Source organism: Chelonia mydas, chromosome 2 (assembly GCF_015237465.2).
Source record: "Chelonia mydas isolate rCheMyd1 chromosome 2, rCheMyd1.pri.v2, whole genome shotgun sequence".
Classification (NCBI taxonomy): domain Eukaryota; kingdom Metazoa; phylum Chordata; order Testudines; family Cheloniidae; genus Chelonia; species Chelonia mydas.
The window spans coordinates 174,842,441-174,864,006 of NC_057850.1; the positions used below are offsets into that span (position 1 = coordinate 174,842,441).

Below are 21,566 nucleotides of genomic sequence, written 5' to 3' on the forward strand. Positions count from 1 at the left end.
TCGCTTGGCACATGGAGCTTTCCACTCTTCGAATTCCCCGGCATGTACTTCAGGAGGTGAGGGCAGCCTTATCGCCTGTCTCTCAGGTTTACCTTGAGTGAGTCCTGTAGGAGGGTGCTCCCCACCCATCCTACACCCTGGGCCCTCTGGATCTTTTCATCGGGCCCTTGAACCCATGAGCCCCCCTGTCTGTCCTCCCCGCATACCCCGAGCTGGTGATGTGACCTGCAGCTGGTTCACTTCCAAACTGTGCCAAGGGCACCTCTGTACACTCTCATGCTCCATACTCTCCATTTCCTCACCCTCCTGTCCCACCCTGGCAGTAAGTGGCGGGACCTGTTGCCACCTATTGAGAGTGCAGAACCCCGGTGGGCCAGCCTATACTCCACTTTGGTCCCATGGCCTGCCAGGGATATTAGTTGGCAGCTCCTTCACAGAAGTGTGCATGGCACGGTTCACTCCTGTTCCTGATGCCTGTCCTTTCTGCAGCGTAAGGGAGACCCTGGCACACGCCTACCTTGAGTGCACCAGGTTGCAGCCCCTATTCCGGCTCCTCTTGGACTTGGTTCTGCGTTTCTGGCTGCACTTCTCCCCGCACCTTCTTATATATGCACACTCTGTCCGTGGCCCCACAAAGTCGCAGAACCGCCTTGTCAGCTTCCTCTTAGCAATGGTCAAAGTGGTCATCTGTAACACCAGGAAGAGGATGTTGGCTGAGAGGGTTCTTTGCGACTGTGGGGTCTATTTCAGTTTCACTCTCTGCTTGCGTATCCAGGCAGAGTTCCTCTTGGCAGTGTCCGCTGGTTCCCTTGACACCTTTGAGGAGCAGTGGGCGCTGTCTGGGATTCTCTGCTCGGTGTCCCCTTCAGGTTCCCTATTTTTTGACACTTTGACCCTCCCACCTTTTTGTTTTTTCTGCTGTCCCCCTTACTTATTTGTGTTCCGGGCTCAGTAGATCCTCCCCAGAGGCAGGGGGAGGGTCCTTCAGCCGTGGACGGGCTTGCTTCTCTGCCCATTCGCCAGAACCCAACAGGATCACCCTCTTAGAGCTGCCCAGACTGACTTTGTCACAGTCTTTGTGTGGTGTTCTCCACTTCCTGTGATAAAGGAAGAATGCTGACTTCTCCCCTCCCACCCATTCCTCTGGATCCCACAGAAGACTTTACGTGGGTCCAGTAATCCGCAGAGTGGGGGAGTCAGTGGAGGAGTGTGTGGGCCTGGGCAGGGCTGAAAGGTGACATGTTTCCTTACACACATGCACAACCCTTGCAGAGATTCTCTTGGAAAGATAAGACAGGCCCAGATGGTATTCTCTTTCTACAGAGAGGGACCTCAGAAAGGTAATACAGTCTGGGCCTGTCTGATCTTTCTGAGGTCCTTCTCTCTCTTAAAAGGTGATGACTCCTGGGTGTAGCTGCCTGCAGAAATTATCTGTGCAGCTCTAATGGAGTTTGCAAACTTGTTTATTCACATCACTGATGGAATATTTTCCCAATCTTGAAAGTTGTTTTCCCCCCTCAAAGGATCTCGACAGCAAGAGGTGGTTAAAATCCTCACTTTTTCCCTCTGTGTGTGCTGTGCACTGTATAACATAATTACTGCTGGCATCAAAGGTGGCAATGGCTGTGCCATCCTTACTGATTGATTAGAGCTCCAGACTTAAATGAAATTAGATCATTAAAGTTTGTGAAAGACTGTTAGTTTCCATTAAGCCAGTCTGGGTTTTCTATTATTTGTTAACTCTCTTTATCTGCAGCCTTTAGTTCTGGTTTTCTGAACAGACTCAAAATTATGATGCTTTCTGTGGGTTCCATTTTGGGAACATCACAGCATGTTAGTGCAAGGGATCGAGTGGAGAAGTGGCAGATATGCAGAGCCCTTGAGTGTTTTCAAACCTCAATGGGAGGAGTCCAGCAAGCATGCTCATGTTCTGAACATGTGCACAGTATGCTAAGCAAGCCTCTTATCTTAGCATAGAATGGGAGAGTAGTGGCACTACCTTCCTCCCCACCCCCAATTCGACTCCTGTTTCTGGAGGAAGAGGGGTTCACATTTCTCCAGTCCTTGGAAATCCTGTAGATCTACTAACCCTCATTACTAGACATGTAGTCGTCAGATGGTTCTGTTCTGTTAAAATCCAGGAAACATTTCAAAGGATATATTGCATTTTAGGGCAAGATTGGTTTTAAAAATTCATTCCTACAAGCTCCTCTTTCTGTATGCCATTCATCTCATCCCATGTAAACATTGCTGAGATAAGAGTTAGTGTAATAGCAGTTTACATGCAGTTATATTAGGACATTGGCGGGCATAAGAGTTGCTTTGATGTCAGTGAGAGCAGAATGTGTTCTACAGAATCATTATTGTTGGTGATGACATGGGAACAGGTAAGCTTGACTTTAACATTCCAAATTGGGTTTACAGGCCTGGCAATTAGGAGAACTATCTTCTTACTTGTCAATTGTGTTGATTGACAAGTAAGAAGTGATTTTGAGAGAAATCACTGAGGCACAAGTATGAAACCCCTATGACAGCAGTTTTTCAGTCACTCTCAGAACAGAACTGCTCCCTACCTTGCATTTAAAACTTCATTAACAATTGTTGATGCACCAAGAGGAGTAGACTCCAGCTTGCTTTCCCACAATTGTTTTGGCTTTACAGTGCAAACAGGAATAACGTATAGTACATAACTGACTCTTTGAATGCACACAGAGAGTAGACTAGCAATTAAGAGCATGCTATTTTTGCAGAGTCACTTCTCAGAATAAAACAGCATGTTACAGAGGAAGCAGGATGCTTACACCTGTGGAAATAAGAGCTTTCTCTTCAATCAGAAGATCCCCTGAACCTGTAACACCTGCATCAGTTCACAAAGCTGCAGTTACTAATGGTAATGGGGTTGCTTTCAAGATTATTGGTCAGAATTCCATGCTCATTAGCTTTTAAAAGATGTGGCCTTTTACACAACACAATCATGTTGTCTGTCCCCTTTTCTTCTACAAATCTTCAAACACTCCCACCCAGGGAGGTAAGTGATTTTTATCCTCTCTGTTCTATATGTTAATACCGTATGAGGTCTGTAAATTTGACCACTATTTCACACCGGGATTACAGGATTTATCTAATTTTAGAACAGATTTTTTTTTTTTTTACCCATCCTATGTTTGTGGATTGTAAACATACTGTAACATGCATGAGTAAGTTTATGTACTTACAGAGATGTTGATATTAAAAAACAAAAATATCAGGTTTTTCTGTGTTCCGCTCAATGCAGCACAGTTGCTAAGATTTTAATGGTCTTTAGGCATGCAAAACTCTTATTATCTGCCTGTGTCTTTCTTAGCTTTGTGTTGGGTGCATGGAATAGGTTAAAGTAAGGGTACAGCTAATATTGAGGTGTTTGGGGGTCAAACTGTATGAGGAAAAAAGTGAGATGAAACTTTACCTATGTCCAACTGCTTCCTCAAGCCACAGGAAATTCTTATACATCTCTATTTACCTGACCTATTCAAGGTATATTGAGATGCAGAAGACCCTATTCCAACTCTGCTACAGGCTTACTATATCATCCTGGACAAGTCATTTAACATCAGGATGCCTTGGTTTCCCTCTCTACATAATTAGGATCATGCTAATTTATCTTTATAAAGTACTTTGAGATCATCATATGAAAATCAGTATAAATGCCAAACTTCGATATCAATAATAGTGGTAGTATTATTGGGACTGTTGGATTATTGGTGACAATGCTATTGGTACTAGTGTTGAATGTTTATATATTCTGATAAATGTATTAGAGGTACGCTCTTTAGTCTTTAACTCCTATGGTTGTGCCTTTTGTGGAAAACAGCAAAGAATTTGGCTCAGGCGCTCTTCTGGCTTGGGACAGGAAAGTTGCCACAGGGAGAACACTTTGATATCAAAGTGGAATAGAATGGGAAATGTTGGCACTAAATTATCTTCACCGATGGTATTGGATTTCCATTTCTGTTGTAGCAACGTCCGCCCTTTTAGATAGGGAAAACATGGTGCTCAAGTAGTAAAGTGAGCCTGCAGAGTGCTAGAGACGTATGCTCCAGCTGCAGGATTGAGCAAGTGCTGCTATCCAATTCAAAATGTAACTTCCCATTACCAAGATTATTTTATTCTGGTGATTTTGAACTAGACTTTGTTTAATTCTAATTCTTCTGTCAAAGAAATTGAAGGTGTCCCTTGACCTCCACCCAACCCCCCTCAGAAGAGAGAAAATGAATGTGCTCCCACAAGAGTATCATAGAATCAATTTTTCAGCATGGGATTATACAGTTTGGCTGTATAGGCTTAAGGCTTTTAATTTGCTTACACATAGATAGACTGGCTTGAGCTCTATACATCACCAGATCAATGCAAATCTGTTTACTCGAAACTTGGTTCAATTTTTAAAAAATTCCATTAACCAGCAATAAAGGCCCTGGATTAATATAATTACTATAGGGTTCCAAGCACACAGGGAAGGATTGGGTATTTTCTATAATGACCTTAACAATAATACTGTGGAACTTCTCTCAAGAAAAATAGGAACCGAAAAGGAAGGAGAAAAGACTCTAAATGTTAGATCTTTCCTTTAGCTTTACATATAATATTTGAAAATGCCACCAGTGATAATATAGAGAAATACTCATGTAGTTTCTGCTGGGAGAGTTTGGATTGGCAGAAAGAACTGGGAAAAATACAGAGGGGCAGGAGTCCTGGACGGGAGACAGAGAAGCAGTAGACTAGAAAGGACATGGAAGAAATTTTGTTTTTAGACAGCCAGTGTTTGTAATGGGAGAGAGAGAACAAATAACTGTCAAAGTGATTCACAAGTATAAGTCCTGTACCTTGGAAATGGCTTGTCCAGTTGACGACTTCAAATTTTTCAGAATATCTTTTCTATGACAAGAGCTCACCATTGTGAAATGTGCAACACATACTCCTGGGGGAATTCTGTGTCACTGCGTGTGTGCAGAATTCATAACCCGTGCAGATTTCTTTGCTTCTCCACAGAAAAATGACTTCTGACAGGGAAGCAAAGGGAAGCTGCATGTGTCCCTCCCCAGCAGTGTATGCAGGCTGGTTTGGATGCTCTGAGCATCTGGTAGAGATGGAAATCCCCACCGGAGAGGCGGGGCTGGGCAGCCATGCATGAGAAAGAGAGCGAATATGGCACTCTGTCCCTCTCACTCACTGTTGCGGCACGCTCAGCATGGAGGGACAGGGCTCTGGGGTGTTTCTGAGGAGATAGGCGTGGGGCAGTCTCTGTTCCTTCAGGCAGAGCAGAATGAAGCAGCCTGCCTGCTTAGTGAAGTCTTCCCATTGTTCTTAGTGAACTCCCCCAGGAGTAAAACAGGTGTAAAAAAATTTTAAGGGTCCTTTACATTGCCAGAGTGGTGTAAAGGAGCCTATATGGTAAAAGACAGTGTGGCCTTATAAATGCTTATGCTGCTTTAGTGATTAGAACTGGTCTAAATATTTGGACTGGAAAAATTTCCTAGCAAAATATGCTTCATGAATTGTTTGCTACTGTCCTTTCTGGAGATGGTCAGTAGCCAATATAAATTGTGAGTAGAGAGACTGATTTTGCCATAAGAAACCATTACCAAAGTTGCATTTCTCTGTTAGGTTATGTATGGACAGCAGCTGGGATGTGTAATTCCCAGCTTGGGTAGACATACAACTGATAAAAGAAAAGGAGTACTTGTGGCACCTTAGCTCACAAAAGCTTATGCTCAAATAAATTTGTTAGTCTCTAAAGGTGCCACGAGTACTCCTTTTCTTTTTGCGAATACAGACTAACACGGCTGCTACTCTGATACAACTGATAGCTTGCCTTGAGCTAGCATGCTAAAAATAGCAGTGTGGCAGTGGCATGGGTGGTGGCTCAGGCTAGCCACTCAAGTACATACCCATAGGATTGGGCAGGTTTGTACTCGGACAGCAGTTCAGTCTGGCCACCCAGGTAGTCACAGCTACACTGTTATTTTTAGCATGCTAGCTTGATCAAAGCTAGCACATCTACCTGAGCTGGAAAATACATCCCTGGCTGCAGCTGTAATCCGTGGGTTTCTCCACACACAGAGAGTGAAAAGATACTTTCAGTCAAATGACCCTTTTATTTAGATTAAGCATGGGCTTTGCAAAGAAGTTGCACCAAATGCACTTAATTCCAAATAAAAGATTTACAGCTGGAGATGGGCACCTAATTCCCTTGGGGCCTCTGAAAATCCCAGCCATCCAGGGAGCCTGGGCCACAGTGGGGACCCTCAGACCTTCCACCTGCCCTGGGGAGCGGGAACATGGGCCAGAGGCTGCTCTTGGACACCCTGGCCTCCTGCCCAGGGCAGGTTGGAGGGTCTGGGGCTTCTCCCAGTGGCCCTGGCTTTTACCACTGCCTGGTTTTGGCTTCTGGCCAGGCCAGGGGGTGAGGCCTTGGGAGGAAGAGGAGGAACAGAGGGTGGGACCATCGAGGGGGTCAGGGCTCCTACACGTGTCCTGCTTTTGCCTTTTGAAAAGGTGATCACCCTAGTCACAGTGAGAGGTGTGCATTAGATTCAGACTTCCAATGCTTTCACAGTAACTGTTACAATGCATTAAAAATCTCTTTTAAAATAAGGATGTGGGGAAAGGGATGAGGACTGGGATGATAAAGCGAGGATCACAAATGTTCTGTAGTGAAATGGAGTTTAAAAAAAAAAGGTCCCTTCATCCCCTAAATGTGCTGGGGGAGGTGTGTGTGAGGAGAGCCAAAGGATGGGCATTGGATCCATCCTTAATGGTTGCATTTGAGGGCATGACTTTTGGATTAATTTTTTTTTAGAGCTGCTCAAATGTTTTCAATTTTGATTTTTTTCAATGAAAATGTATTCAAATATTTAAATTGATTGAGGGGGACTGTAAAATGTTGAGAATCAGGGAAATTTGGGATTTTTGAGATGTGTGAAATATTTTACTGGGTTTTTTGATCAGCTCTGTTGCTATTTTGAGTAGCAGGATTTTGAAATAGTTGCAAAACAGGGACAATCATTGTGCCAAATTCTGTCCAGGAATGCAGGTGCAGGGCTTCCACAAACTTCCATCGGACCTATCTTACATCTAAGGAAACTCTCTTGAAGACTACACTGTTTTTCTCTGGCTTGAGCCACTTAATCAGCCACGGGTCTGATATTTGAAATTCTTTCAACAGTAGCATATTTGTTTTTCACCAGCATGAGATGCTGTAAGAAGACCTCGCAGTATTTGTCCCAAGATTTATATTTAGTTAAAAATTCATGAAAAATGTCTTATTTATCAGTAACTTTTTTTGAAGTAAAGAGAAACTGATGTCATGAAGGCACACTATGGCCTAAAGCAGCAGCCAGAAAAACGTTCTAGAAAAACAATAGATTCCATATTGACAATCTGAAAGTGACGACAATGTAGCTATCTATACAACAGTTTCCTAAGCTCACTTAGGCCTGGTCCACACTTAAATTTTTTTGCTGGCATAGCTGTGTTGGTTAGGAGTGTGGGGTCAGAAAAATCACACTACTAAGCAATATAGCTATGCCAGGAAAAAAGCCCTAGTGTAGATGCAGTTATGCTGGCAAAAAAAGTGCTTTAGCTGGTAGTGTTGTGTGGTTTTTGTTGTTTGTGTGGTGTGTGTTTTTTTTTGTTTTTTTTTTTTTTTTAAATTCAGGGAACTGATATAAATTGTTGCCTCCACTAGGAGGGTTTGCCAGTAAAACTAAACCTAGTCTGACTATAGGAGCTATAGCTACACGGGCAAGACCTTTCCAACGTGGACAAAGCCTCAGCCTTTGACGCATCTGCCTCCTAATTAGACTTCCTCAGGCTAATTTATGCATTTTCTGGTTTTATACTTTATTTTCAGTTTGTTTTATTTCTCTCTGTTTGCTCAGTAAAGAAAAACATACTTTTGTTTTTAGCCTTGTTCTCCAACCTCTGACCCCTCTCACCTCAAGTAGCCCTAGATTTGACCTTCTTTGACACTTAAACATTTTCTTCTTGAAGGAAAAGCTTTTGGCCAATTCGGTCCTTCACTTTCAGCCCCCCGCCCTTGCCCCTCACTGCCCTTGCCCCTCACTGCCCCCACTATGAAAAATCCAGAGTAAAATTCAGAGGTTGAGAAAATGTGGTGGAACAGTTTTTTGGTTTTTTGTTTTTTGTTTTCCCCTGCCAACAACTGAGCTGCTTTGTTCTACGGAAAGCTGAAGGAATAGATTTTTCGTGGACTTTGGGTCCTGCTTGTTTGGAATGGGAAAATCCTAGTTTTAAAAAAAATTACTCATTGTCATTTTCATTAGTAATTTCAGGGATCATGTATGTAAATGGTCTATAATAGCAACTTGTTCCTCTGATGGCTACTGAATGGTATCCCAGACGATACGCTATGTGACATGACCCAATATACATTTGGTGGTAAGTTATTTGGCAGGTTGTGAGAAGACATATTCTGGAAGTTTTTCACACTCCTGTAACCCCATTGGTGCTGGGAATCAGGATTTCCTCATGTGAAGTGCTAATGCAAAATGCATTGGCACTTATCGGCAGGAGATATGAGCCTACGGGTGCCAAGGGGTAATTCAATCCTTTTCAGTTAGTAGGGTGAGGTCAAGCCTTTCCTTGCACCAAAAAGAGAAGGAAAAACATCCCCACACTTGCTTTCATGATATTTTAACAAAAATAATTTTTTCTTTTAAAATAGTTTTCATTGCCTCTTCATCTGCCAGCCAGAAAAGCTACTACTGCACCCTAATAGAGAGCTTTTTATCCATAGATCTCAAAGTAAAGCATCATCATTAGGGTGATCAGAGGGCAAGTGTGAAAAATCGGGACGGGGGTGGGCTATATAAGAAAAAGCCCCCAAAATCGGGACTGTCCCTATAAAATCGGGACATCTGGTCACCCTAATCATTTTGCAGGGGGCTAACTCGAAGCTAAAGCCATTGTTTCAAAATGAAATCTCTCAACTTAGGTACATAAATGAGAGCTAATATTTATAAATCAGGCCACTTTTATTCAGATGCCTAAATATGGATCTAGGTCCCGTGATGAATTGCTGCAGAAAAGTGGCTGTCTCCTCCCAAGCTGTGTTCTGTCCACTAGATCATAGATGCCTAAACTGTGTAGATCTGAGCTGATGTGGGGGAAAAAACCTTTCTCTAAGATGGGTGTTCTTTTTTTCTTCCCCTGCCCCCAGTGGAGTTCTGTAACTATGGGACCTATCACATTTGTTAGATACTGCAGGCCATCAGCATACAAAGACATAGCATATCTTCCTAGATGGTGGGCAATGTGGGACTGAGCTGTTTAATTCAGTGTGATTTGCCACCTGCCACTGATGCTATAGCCAAAATAAAATGTTTCTTAGGGCTGGGTAGATATCATTTTTAAAAAAATCACTCGTTACAAGCATTTGCATAAAGAACGCGATTATAAGAATGATGCTTATCCAAACAGGGAACAGAGTCAACAGCATATGACTTGCGTGACCAATCACAGCGAGGCAATGCAGATCACATTTTAAATAGCCATTGAGTAAGTTAAATTTGTGAGATGTTTGGATGCATCGGGCTGGAAATGCCAGGTATTTACAGCCTCTAATGGAATAAAAGCCAAGACCAAGATTTTTTTGAAACCAAAAGCCTAAAGTTAGGCTTCTTAGTCCATAGATAGGTCCCTAAATGAAAGTGGTCTAATTTCAGCAGCTGAAAATCTGCTGTTACAATCTAACCTATTAATAATGATTTGTATTACTGTAGCACCTACAAACCACAACCGCGATGGGAGTCCCAGTGTTTTAGGTGCCCTGCAAAGATGTACGTAAGACACAGTCCCTTGCCAAAATAATTTACAATGTCAATAGACAAGACTATAACTGGTTGAAAATTTTCTGATGGAATCAAAAGTTTTTGACTGAATCAAAATGTGCCATATTTTCTGCCAGCTGGCTCCAGGGCAGCTGCCTGCCTGGCTTCCCTGCTGTCTGGCCAGCCAGCTGGCTGTGAAGCTGGCTTATCAGCTTGGTATTTTTTTGAACATTTCTATTCCACAGAAGACTTTTGCATTTGACTTTTTGTTCCAATTCTGAATAAAATAATAAGTTTGGAAATGTGTAATCTTCCATGGGATGGAAATTCTGGTCAAGACAGGTAGAGTTTGGGAGGGGAAACAGAGGTAAAGTGACTTCTCTGAGGACGTAGAGTAGGTCAGCCACAGGCCAGGAACAGAACCCAGGTCTCCAGACCACTGTTCTATCATAGTATTGTCAATGTGTTGTGATTTTTTTTTTTATTGCAAGTCTAACAATATATGTTTTTTTTTTAAAGCCCCAGCTCATGGAGTCATGTGATTCCATGAGACTCTCAGCTTGTTTTTTTTTTTTTAAAATGTCTAGTGTCCTTAAGGCCCAGAAACAAGTAGGCAAATAAAAAGAACCTAAAACATAGTCTCTTAAAATCATTTTTTGTTAAGCCAACCTCATGATTTTTGGGGCCCTGGTTAATGATTTTTGACCATTAGAGGTTGACCATACTGTTATCCACTGACTAGACCACACTAATCTCTCTCTTTTAACACCCCACTCATCACCATAGTTCAGTATCTGAGGACCTTACAGATTTCAAAAGAAACACACAGATTCCCATATGGTCTGCTATCAAGTCTACTCTGAAATGACTTACGTGATGGGGGTTCAACAGCTTTCAATTCTTTAGGAGTTTATTCCAGTCTAATATGTCTCACTGGTAGGGAATTTGTTCTGATAAATAGCCTAAATTTTCCTTTGCTCAATTTCATTCCTTTTCTTTACTCTTAGTTTCTCTTTGGACCACCAGTGACAACTCCATAAAGCTCTCAGAGGGTTGTTGAGAGGGTTACTTTATGTACATACTGTACCAGCTCTAACTGGTCCAGTTTTAGATTTCTTAAATAGTGTTTCCAGGACACCATTCCTGCATATTTACCTCCTGTTTTAAACTTTCACGGACAGCTCTGGAAGAAGAATTGAAGTCTTAGCATAAGATAGCAGAATATGTTGATTACCTAAATATTTTTATAATTGAAAATATTCCTTTTAGAAGTCTCAGGAAAAATTGTTGCTTTTTCTTTTTTCTTTAATTTCTTTTCTCATTCATTAAAGTCTCAAGATCTTCTGTAGCAGAAAATGTCTACTAGACAACTGCTAATGTAATTAATGATATCACCAAGGTGACAATGTGAGAAAATGATTTCCCCATAACGAATCACTGGCTTGAATTAAAAGACCTGCGCTCATCTGAAGAAGCTGGGAATATTAAGAAACCATAGAATGGAACTTCATATGTCTGTTTTATATATGTTTCATTGGAATTCCTAGGAATAATTTTCCAAAATGGTAATGGCAAAAGTATAGTGAACAAATTTCCATGTTATGAAAGATGGATCAGAAGGGCCTAACTTTCATGCATATATGTGGGGGCATAAGGCCAACACTGTTGTAATTCTACAGTGGGTGAGGAAGAAAATGAATATTTTTGTCAATATTGGAGCTGGTAACTCTTGCAATGTTGGCTTGTGTGTTCTACCTGTTCGATACAGAAAATGTTAACTCAAGGAGACTGCTGGCACTCAAAACATTTTATGTGACAAGATTGTATTATTCATCATCAAACAGTACAACCCATGCTTGATGGGGACCCCATTCTGAAAGAAATCTTTCCTGAACCCCCTCCTCTGGCTTTCAAACACCCCCCCACCCCTAACTTCTCCAAGCTCATCATCAGAAGCAAGCTCCCCACAGACTAGGACACACCAACTCAAAGTGGCACCAGACCCTGCCAGAAGAACAGATGCAAAACCTGCAGACATATCTCCACTCCTATGATGATCAAGACGACCCCCTCCCCCCAACACACCTTTCAAGATCCATCGGTCTACATATGCCTATCACAACATGTGGTGTACCTCATCCAGTGCACTGAGTGCCCTAATAATGACTGTCTAGTTTCACTCATATAATCTGTACATTCTCAGATGAACTTATGTCGGAAATAAGACGACACATGCTCTATCACCTCCGGGTGAAAACTTCACTTTTCTATATCTGACCTATCAGTCTTCATCCTCAAAGGAAATCTGCACAACACTTTCAAAAGACAAGCCTGGGAGCTTAAATTCATAACTTTGCTAGACACTGAAAACCATGGTCTTAATAAAGACACTATATTTATGGCTTATTACAATAATCCATTATCCCCACATTCTCCTGTGACTACAGGGGGTGATTTTATATTTAGCTGTGATGCTCAAAGTACCTTTCCTAGACCTGAAGAAGAGCTCTGTGTAGCTCAAAAACTTCTCTATCACCAACAGAAATTGGTCCAATAAAAGATACTGCCTCACCCACCTTGTCTTTCTAAGGTACATGTGGGACTTGGGAGTATACAAAATAAAACACTTGAAGATATTTTCAAGCTGTATGTCAACATTGGCAAGTACTGTATAACATTGTTCACTAAATACTTTTGTATTGCTGGCTACTCAGGGTGGATTGCCACTAAACACTTCCTACAATATGCACCGCAGCTTGCACAGACATGCAGGGCCAAATTCTCACTTACGGACAGCTAAGCTGAGCCCATAAAATTTGCCTGAGCAAAAGCCACATTTATGTGCCTGGAGGAGTATCTGCAAGGATACTGAATAAGAGTATGACCAATATAGCATACTAGAAATTCAGAGAGAGATGGGTTAGAAAAGGGATAATCAGATCTGACGTTTTGTGGTATCCTGTGATTTCTGCAAGGATCAGAAAGAATCATAGAATATTAGGGTTGGAAGGGACCCCAGAAGGTCATCTAGTCCAACCCCCTGCTCGAAGCAGGACCAAGTCCCAGTTAAATCATCCCAGCCAGGGCTTTGTCAAGCCTGACCTTAAAAACCTCTAAGGAAGGAGATTCTACCACCTCCCTAGGTAACGCATTCCAGTGTTTCACCACCCTCTTAGTGGAAAAAGTTTTTCCTAATATCCAATCTAAACCTCCCCCATTGCAACTTGAGACCATTACTCCTCGTTCTGTCATCTGCTACCATTGAGAACAGTCTAGAGCCATCCTCTTTGGAACCCCCTTTCAGGTAGTTGAAAGCAGCTATCAAATCCCCCCTCATTCTTCTCTTCTGCAGACTAAACAATCCCAGCTCCCTCAGTCTCTCCTCATAAGTCATGTGCTCTAGACCCCTAATAATTTTTGTTGCCCTTCGCTGGACTCTCTCCAATTTATCCACATCCTTCTTGTAGTGTGGGGCCCAAAACTGGACACAGTACTCCAGGTGAGGCCTCACCAGTGTCGAATAGAGGGGAACGATCACGTCCCTCGATCTGCTCGCTATGCCCCTACTTATACATCCCAAAATGCCATTGGCCTTCTTGGCAACAAGGGCACACTGCTGACTCATATCCAGCTTCTCGTCCACTGTCACCCCTAGGTCCTTTTCCGCAGAACTGCTGCCTAGCCATTCGGTCCCTAGTCTGTAGCGGTGCATTGGATTCTTCTGTCCTAAGTGCAGGACCCTGCACTTATCCTTATTGAACCTCATCAGATTTCTTTTGGCCCAATCCTCCAATTTGTCTAGGTCCTTCTGTATCCTATCCCTCCCCTCCAGCGTATCTACCACTCCTCCCAGTTTAGTATCATCCGCAAATTGCCACTCTTCTTCACCAGTCTAATATATAGCAGTTCACATTTGATCAAGTGCATTTGGTGATAGTGGGAACTCGGGCATGGGCCGCTATCTGGTCTTGGTTGATAATCAGGCCATTCTAGTATGGCAAATCCTAAGTTCCTGATTGTGTGTGCAATAGGGGTAATGAGGCATCTATGGGTTCATTACAGGCATATGCAATTGCATCTTCTGAGGGTACAACTTAGGCACTTATCTTTTGAAAATTTGATCCACAAACATTGACTTGAGTCTGCTTTGATGTGTCTTGTATTTCAATCCAGAATGTTTCCCTTTGATTTGGCTTGTCCGGCATTTGTAAGATCCTTCAGGAGAAATCCTCTCTGTTAACATCTGCTGACAGAACAAAGGGCTGTAACACGGGAATTGGAAGATACTTTTGGCCATTGACAGTGCCTCTGCAGACCACATTATTATTGTTTGTCATTTTATTCATCGCTCACCATTTAATTCAGTTTGGGAATCTTTTGTTGTTGTGGAGCTGTTTGCTCTACCTCCCCTCAGTCTTCAGGGTTCTTAATGTTTCATTTTCTTTCATTAATTCATCCTTATCCCGGCATTATAAGAAATGATACAAAGAGGTTCTACAAACAAATATAAGAAGTTAAAGAATTCTCCTGTAACCAAGAACATCCTGGTGCCCTCAGCCTCCTGCTATCACCAGGCTATGGCCTCCCTTTTCAAATTTGCCGTTTCCTCGGGCATCACTTTGATTTTTTGGTCCCTGTATTGGTCTTAACCTAAATTGTCAAAAGTGATGAGTGATTTTTTTTTTGTTTGTCCAACTATGAACACTTTAAAGGGGACTGATCTTCAGAAAGTGCTGAGCACCAGCCCCCTGAAAATCAGGCCCCAATTGAGATGTAGAGTTTCCTGTTTGTGGCTGATGCCGTCTTTCTCTTCTCAAGCTTCTTCACTCCCCACTCTGCATTTTGCAAACCCTGCTTCTCTTGCTCGCTTGAGATTCCCCCTGCCCCCATTTCATCCTCCTCATTCTTCAGACTTGCAAGGCCTCTCCATTAAGACTTAGTGCCAGGGTGCATCCCTGACCTCGCTAAGCCTGGCATCCAGTTTAATCAGCCCTTTGTGTGGCATTGTGGGTGTGACTCTCACTGGCTGTCTTCTGTGCTCACTGAACTTTGGCTGCCAATGCCATTTATTTCCACACGTGGCCTCTTTTTTCTGTGCCCTGCCCTGTCCTTCCATGTGTCTGTCATAGTTGCCTTGAGACCAAAAAACTAAAAAAGAGGGGGAGGGAAGAATCTCATCCTTTTTTCCCTGCTGTTGTGCTGCTCCTAGCATGTGCTTCTTCCTTTAAACTAATGTCAGACCTGTCCTCTGTTCCTTTGTGTGGCCCTGCATGCCTGACTCAGTGACCTGACTGCGCCTGGCTGAACTGGTGTTTCCATCTGTTTTGCTTTGTGCCAAGGCCTCTGTTTGTCTGAGCTCACGCTGTATGATCTGACTGAATCTGTTCTGCCCAGCTCTGCTAACAACCTGTACTAAAGCTCTAGTCTGTCTTTGTAATGGGCACGCACGTGCACTGAACTCTTGTTTCTGAAGTGACACTGAGGCAAGTCGCTAATGTGTGTGACTTGCATTTTATCTAGAGTGAGAATTCCCATGAACTCATTCCCACCCCCTTACCTGAGAATAGTTAATACAACACATTTGTCGGGCTTAAAAATAAGTTTTGCTTTTTTAAAAAAAAATGTGTTCTCTCGAGGTTAAAGTTGACTGTAACAGCCCAAGACCACTAATTGTTTTGCGTCTGAGTGGAAGCCATGCCCTTCATTTTCCTTCTACCCAAAATGTCACACAGTGGGATAGGAGGTAGAGGGGAGCATTAGAAAATCCATCTCTCTTCCTGTTTCTTCTCTCCCTCCCCCACCCTCACTTCTCTTGAGCTGCCAGTGGCTCCTAAAAGGATTAATTAGAAAGATGTGAGCAGGGGTTGGAACGTCAAAAAACAATCGTCACTTTCATATCTGACCCCTATCACCAGCTGCAGAATTAACAAATTGAATGTCGTCAGCAAACAGGAGTTGCAGATGATATGAAGTTCATTACGAGCAGCACAGGGCTTGTGTTCAAAGCTCACTTTAAACAACTCTTGCTGATTAAATTCCATGCAGGAGCTCCTGCCAGAGACCCTTAGAAAATACGAACATCTAACAACTCTTCTTCTCCCCCCCCAACCCTGGCGCTTTTTTTTTAACATGTGCCAATTATTTGTCTCCTATCTGCAGGTGCTGGCAAGTATCAGTGCTTTGGCCCCACTGTCTACAGTCTTATCCATTTGGCGCCTGATCTAGTGCTCTCACATTACCAGCAGTGGGTTCTGTTTTCGACTGTGAAAAGCTGTGAGCATAACTCCCGCTCTCCCCCTCCTTTATTTATTTTTTTTCCTCTCACCCTTCTACTCCCACAGCTCTTTTAAAGTGCCTGAAAGTGACAAAATAGATTCTTGGTAACCTTGTTAAAGATGTTATGAGGAAGCATAGGGGAAATTTTTTTTTAACAAGTGTGACTTCTGTTTTAACTGCACAAACTCAGGTATATTTCCACTGTCATCGTCTGTGTCAGTTGCAGAGGCTTTCTGCTTGTCCCAAATGCTCTTCCTTTCACATGATGGAAGCAGCTACATGTAGCAGAACTGGAGTGGTGTTCGAAGGTGCTAAAAATCTGTCCGGTCTAGCCTTGTACGCAATCTCCTGCTCTTGCCTAAATAAAGAGGAAAGGAAGGCATGGAAGTGAACAAACATGGAAACATTTGTAAGATTTGGAGTTGCCGTGAAGGGGTTTAGCTTCTCTCCAGTAGCTTTTAGGTCAGGAATCTAAACTCAAACACACACAAATTAACCTTCCCCCCTCCCCCCAGCACATTTTGCTCCTTGTCTATTCAGTCAGTCAAATGGATTTTTGAATTGGATAGCAACATTACTATGAAATTCAGATAAGTCTTGGGGAGAATGTGGCAACCTATCCCAATGCAGTATGTTAATTCAGAGGCCATGATGCTGCTAGCAGGATTCTAGCACCATTTTTCTTGGACTTGGTCCTCAGAGGCTACCTAGGGGTAGGTACTCTCTAGATCTACCTATGCTAGGAAGACGCTGCTGTCAGAGGATTATGTTGCAACGGAGTAGTTCCCCATCTATGTATCACAGGTTGGCTGTTTCTAGGTAGATGATGAGTCTGTTGGTAATTTTCTCAGTTGGGAAGAATTGTCCTCTGTGCTTGTCATTTATGTAGCCATCAATGGAGTTATAGGTTCCTGAGACTTTGCAGGCTTTCTATATGAGTTTCACTCATAGGATATTTCTATTAGAAATGCACACAACATTCAGGGTGTTTGACTCAGGGGTTTAGTTCAGTTTCCCAAGTTTCATGGTCCAATCGCATTTTGTCTCTTTCAGGCTATCTCTGATTAACATACCCCCAACATGACTATTCAAGATTACAAGTTATTTCATTGTAGCATGTGTCATTATACCTTTCCTTTATTTTCTCTTCTATCCTTCAGTGCAGTCTGTAACACCTGGTCCTAGTGAAGTGGTTTGGCTTCTATTTGTGCATCTTTGTGTTTCCTGTGATTGCTCTGCTGTTTAGTTTTGAGAGAGAAAAAGTTGGTGTTTCAAAAAAGAAATCAGCCAGTTGGATTTTTCTGTTTGACTTCAGTGGAATTATGCCACGGATGAATTTGGGTCCTCTTACATCCAAAATTCCCACTGCAATTTCTTTGCTTTTCATTGTATGTGTGGGTTTCCCCAAATACTTGCCTACATGTTGATCTAATAATTGCATTTAAGAGCCTGATTGCCAGAATTAGGTACCTGTGAAAACTTAATAAAAATTACATAGCATTTCAAATTCAAAATTACACAGCTATTACAGTCTTCACTTGCATGTACATCTGCTCTTATTTGTGCACGCAGTCCCAGTAATTGCATGTGCAAACACATACTGGTACTTCATAGCAGCAACTTCTGGCAATGACTGCCCTGACAATGAAACATCAGCTCATTCCTCTAGAAGTTCTTTCACCTTTAAAAAAAAAAAAAAAAAAATCAAGGTAACTCAACAATTAACAAATGTTGTTAATGGGAAAAACCCACCACCAGTGTAGCCATAAATTACCACAAATAAAAACAAAATATCTTTATTTCCCTGCTTTAGCCTCAATTCATTATCATTGTTCTGGCAGTGTGCACAGCATGTTGTAATAATGTAATTAAGAGCATCAGTCATAACAGCTTGTCTGTATGTCTGAGCATAGGGTGCTGCATTTCCTGCAGCCTCCTTGTTCCACTTTTTACAGAAGATGTCATCCTTTATTTTACATAAGAAAAGTGCTGCCGGTAAATATTAAAATTCATTGCTATGTTAGGTTTCAGAGTAGCAGCCGTGTTAGTCTGTATTCACAAAAAGAAAAGAAGTACTTGTGGCACCTTAGAGGCTAACCAATTTATTTGAGCATAAGCTTTCGTGAAGTGAGCTGTAGCTCACGAAAGCTTATGCTCAAATAAATTGGTTAGCCTCTAAGGTGCCACAAGTACTCCTTTTCTTATTGCTATGTTAGTCATTGACATTGGTAGCTCCAGAGAAAACTCCAACTTGCTCAGTCTCCCAAAAGCATGCCCCTCTGGCATCCTGCACCTGTGTATAGAGTTGATAAATTCTCCATATTTGTGTAATTATTGAATGGTTTCATTAGCCATGGTAAAAGTGGGTACTCAATCACAGTGGGGTTAGGACACCCTTGATGTTACTATTGCTTGATGGGGATAGAGTACTGGGAATTTGTTTCAGAAGTTTCATTAAAAAAAAATTTGGCATCATGCACCATCCCTGGTCACTCTATGTATATTTTATTGCTTAAGACCCAAGCAGTTAACCAAAATTAGGGGTCTTGCAGGTTGTTTCTGTTAAGGGGACAAATTGATGATGGAGTCAAATATTTCTCTGAAGCAGTCTTCTGCATATAGAAAGAATATACAATGTTCTGTTCCTCTGAACACAGTAGGAGACCATTGCTTAGCTCACAGTTCCAAGCCCCTTTCCAGCCAGCACTTAGCAGAAAATTCTTAGATTTTTCTCAGGGTTAAGGTACTAGTGCTTCTCTGGCTGTGTCCAGTGCCTTCTGTCTCCTTCTGCGGTGCTTCTGCCTGTGTGTGTGTCTGTGCATGCACATACTTGCACATACACACAAGCAAAACCCTTCATCCACACAGCTCAGTTTCTGACTGGCCCTGAATGGCTGGCCTGTGTTTTAGGCTGTGGCTTCTGTTTCAGCTATCTGTTCCATAAAGTGTGTGTGTTCCACTTATCCTGAGTGAAGGGTGGTGGTTACATCCATGACTTCAGGGTTTAATTTAGCATCCAGCATAACACACAGTTCCAGCAATCTCCCATGATAATCCACTGGGTACTGTATCTCCCCTGAGTAATACCCCTCCACATTGTTATACTTCTGGGCTCTTTGTGGGCAGTGGCAGCACAGAATGGGCTCACAGGTTCCATTGGTAGCTCCTGCATGTTTAAGAGTTGTTTAAGTCCTTCAGCAGTCTCTGGCACACTGGCCACCTTGATCATATGCTTTTACAACAGTGTGTATTGCAACCATGCAAGCCTTCATGACATCAGACCTCCTCATGGACTTCTTGATCCAATACTGATGCCCAGATGATTGGTACTGTGACAGGCCAAGTGACTCTATCGTTTCCATAGGAGGTGGCACTCTCATGCTGGCTGGCTTGGCAATTGTGAGACTAGCTGTCCAGAGAGAGACAGAAATATCTCCTTACTCATTCTGGAGTTATGCAACCACTGTTTTTCATTCTACTTCTTGATGACCGCTAATTCCCATCAGTCTGTGGTCATGGTCTGGTCCCCCCGTAGAAGCACTCAACCTGGTGAACATTTGTCCTCAATACTGCATGGATCCAGCTAACCCAGAGCTGCAGGTGCATGGTGGTTGCAGCATAACTCCATCTGCTGATCTTGGTCTCTCAATCCCCACAGATGGAGCAAGAGCTGAACATTCATCCTGGATTTAATTTGGCAAAAAAGCCTAGGGTAAAAACACAAGTATCTTGGGATTTATGGTAACTTGCCCACTGAATTATGAGATATTTTTTTTTTGTCTTCCACAATTCCCATGGGCTGCCAGAAGACCCTTTGCCACTTCAGAGGCAACTTCCAATGGAGAGCAGCAGCAGGAACTGTGGGACAGGTACCCAAAAGGCAATGCAGCCACAACAGCATAGAATAGTATGAGTATAATTGTAAGGCAATTACAAGCAGCATGGCTAGTCTGAACACACTACATCATTGGTGTGATCTCATCTGTTCAGTTACCAGTGGTTCATTTCCCAAGTGCAGATGCAGTCAGGGTGTCTGGGTCAAGCAAAGCCTATGAGTTTCTCATTAACATATACACCAAAAACCAGACTGAAAGATTTTTGCATTTAAAAAAATAAGTTAGTGGCAATCCTAGTGCTCCCCATTTCTCTAATCTTGTACAAATAATAGAGATGTACTTATAAGCGAATCCATTAAGTATTGTTTATGAGCTGTGACAGAGAGTGCAATAAAACCCATGTTTTGGCCCCTGGGCCTTCACCAGGACATTTCTTGATTGAAGAGGGCACCATATAAGTACTGTATTCCGTAACTATACAAAAGCTGTAATAGAGTTAGCCAGCAGTAAAATTGTAATTAATGTCATGTAATATAAAGATTTACCATTTTCTCTAAGGACTCTCCCCTTAAGGCAGTTACCTTGCGTCACTCAATAATGTTCTAAATTAAAATGACCGTGCCCAACTCCCCCTGCCCTCCCTCCCCTCCCCTGAACCTTTTTACCCCTTTGCGGTCCTCTGACTCTATGCATGTTCCAGAGGATGTTTACCATGGGATGCCACATCAGTAGGTGGGGCTATAAAGATCTATTAAAATAATCGATCAATATTGGCATTGGTTTCTCTTTTTTTTTTTTTTTTGCCTGTCTGGTGAAAAGTAAAACGTTTTGTGGTTTGTTTGGGTTTTAGTTTTTTCTCCCTTCAACCCTTTCATGTTTTCCACAAGAACAGAGTCTTTTCCCCTCCTCCCCGCAAATACTTCTGTATTGCTGTGAGGATGCTAAAAGTGCTATTGGAGCAAATTTTGAAAAATGGTGGTTTGCTTTTGCCACTTTTCTCTGTTAGGGAGCTTTTGCTGAGGTGAAAGTGGTGAAATATTTTGCCTTACTGAATTGGCAAACACCCTCAAATGCTTAGAAATCACAACATTCACATTGAAAATTCACTCCTGTGAAGACAGTCCACATGAGGCCTCACTACATTTTAAGTCCCACTTAAACCCTATATTGAGGAGTTAATTAGGACTTAATTGGGACTTAATTGGTGCATAGGTCTTGTGCTCACCCCTGCATAAGGATGAATTTCCCTCAAAGCAAAATTAGATAACTGGTTAATTCTAAGAGGTGGGAATGGTGTATACACTTTGAGTATTGAAGCAGCTTAAATCTACAGGTTTCAGAGTAGCAGCCATGTTAGTCTGTGTCCTCAAAAAGAAAAGGAGTACTTGTGGCACCTTACAGACTAACACAAAAATTTGTTAGTCTCTAAGGTGCCACAAGTACTCCTTTTCTTTTTTCTTAAATTTACAGTAATTTCCAGCTGAGGGTACTCCTCTTTCCCACACTGCTTAACGTATTGCTAAATAGTTTGAGTTCTCAGGTTCGTTTAGAACCCCGATCCAAAGCCCATTGGTATCACTGAGCGTGAATCGTTTTTGTAATCATGCATGCATAATGTCTGGGGTTG

General features: G+C 42.3%; 1 long non-coding RNA gene across 2 annotated transcripts in view; it reads left to right on the plus strand.

Annotated features, from left to right (window-relative positions):
- Positions 1 to 2,913: 2,913 nt before the first annotated feature.
- LOC122464652 overlaps positions 2,914 to 21,566 on the plus strand; it is a 44,065-nt gene continuing 25,412 nt past the window's right edge. The window contains exons 1-2 of one of the 2 annotated variants that reach the window (XR_006288871.1): positions 2,957 to 3,028; positions 15,987 to 16,100. This is a non-coding gene — a long non-coding RNA (uncharacterized LOC122464652). Of the gene's footprint in view, positions 3,029 to 15,986; positions 16,101 to 21,566 lie in introns of both variants that reach the window. The other variant, XR_006288870.1, reaches the window with a different exon arrangement.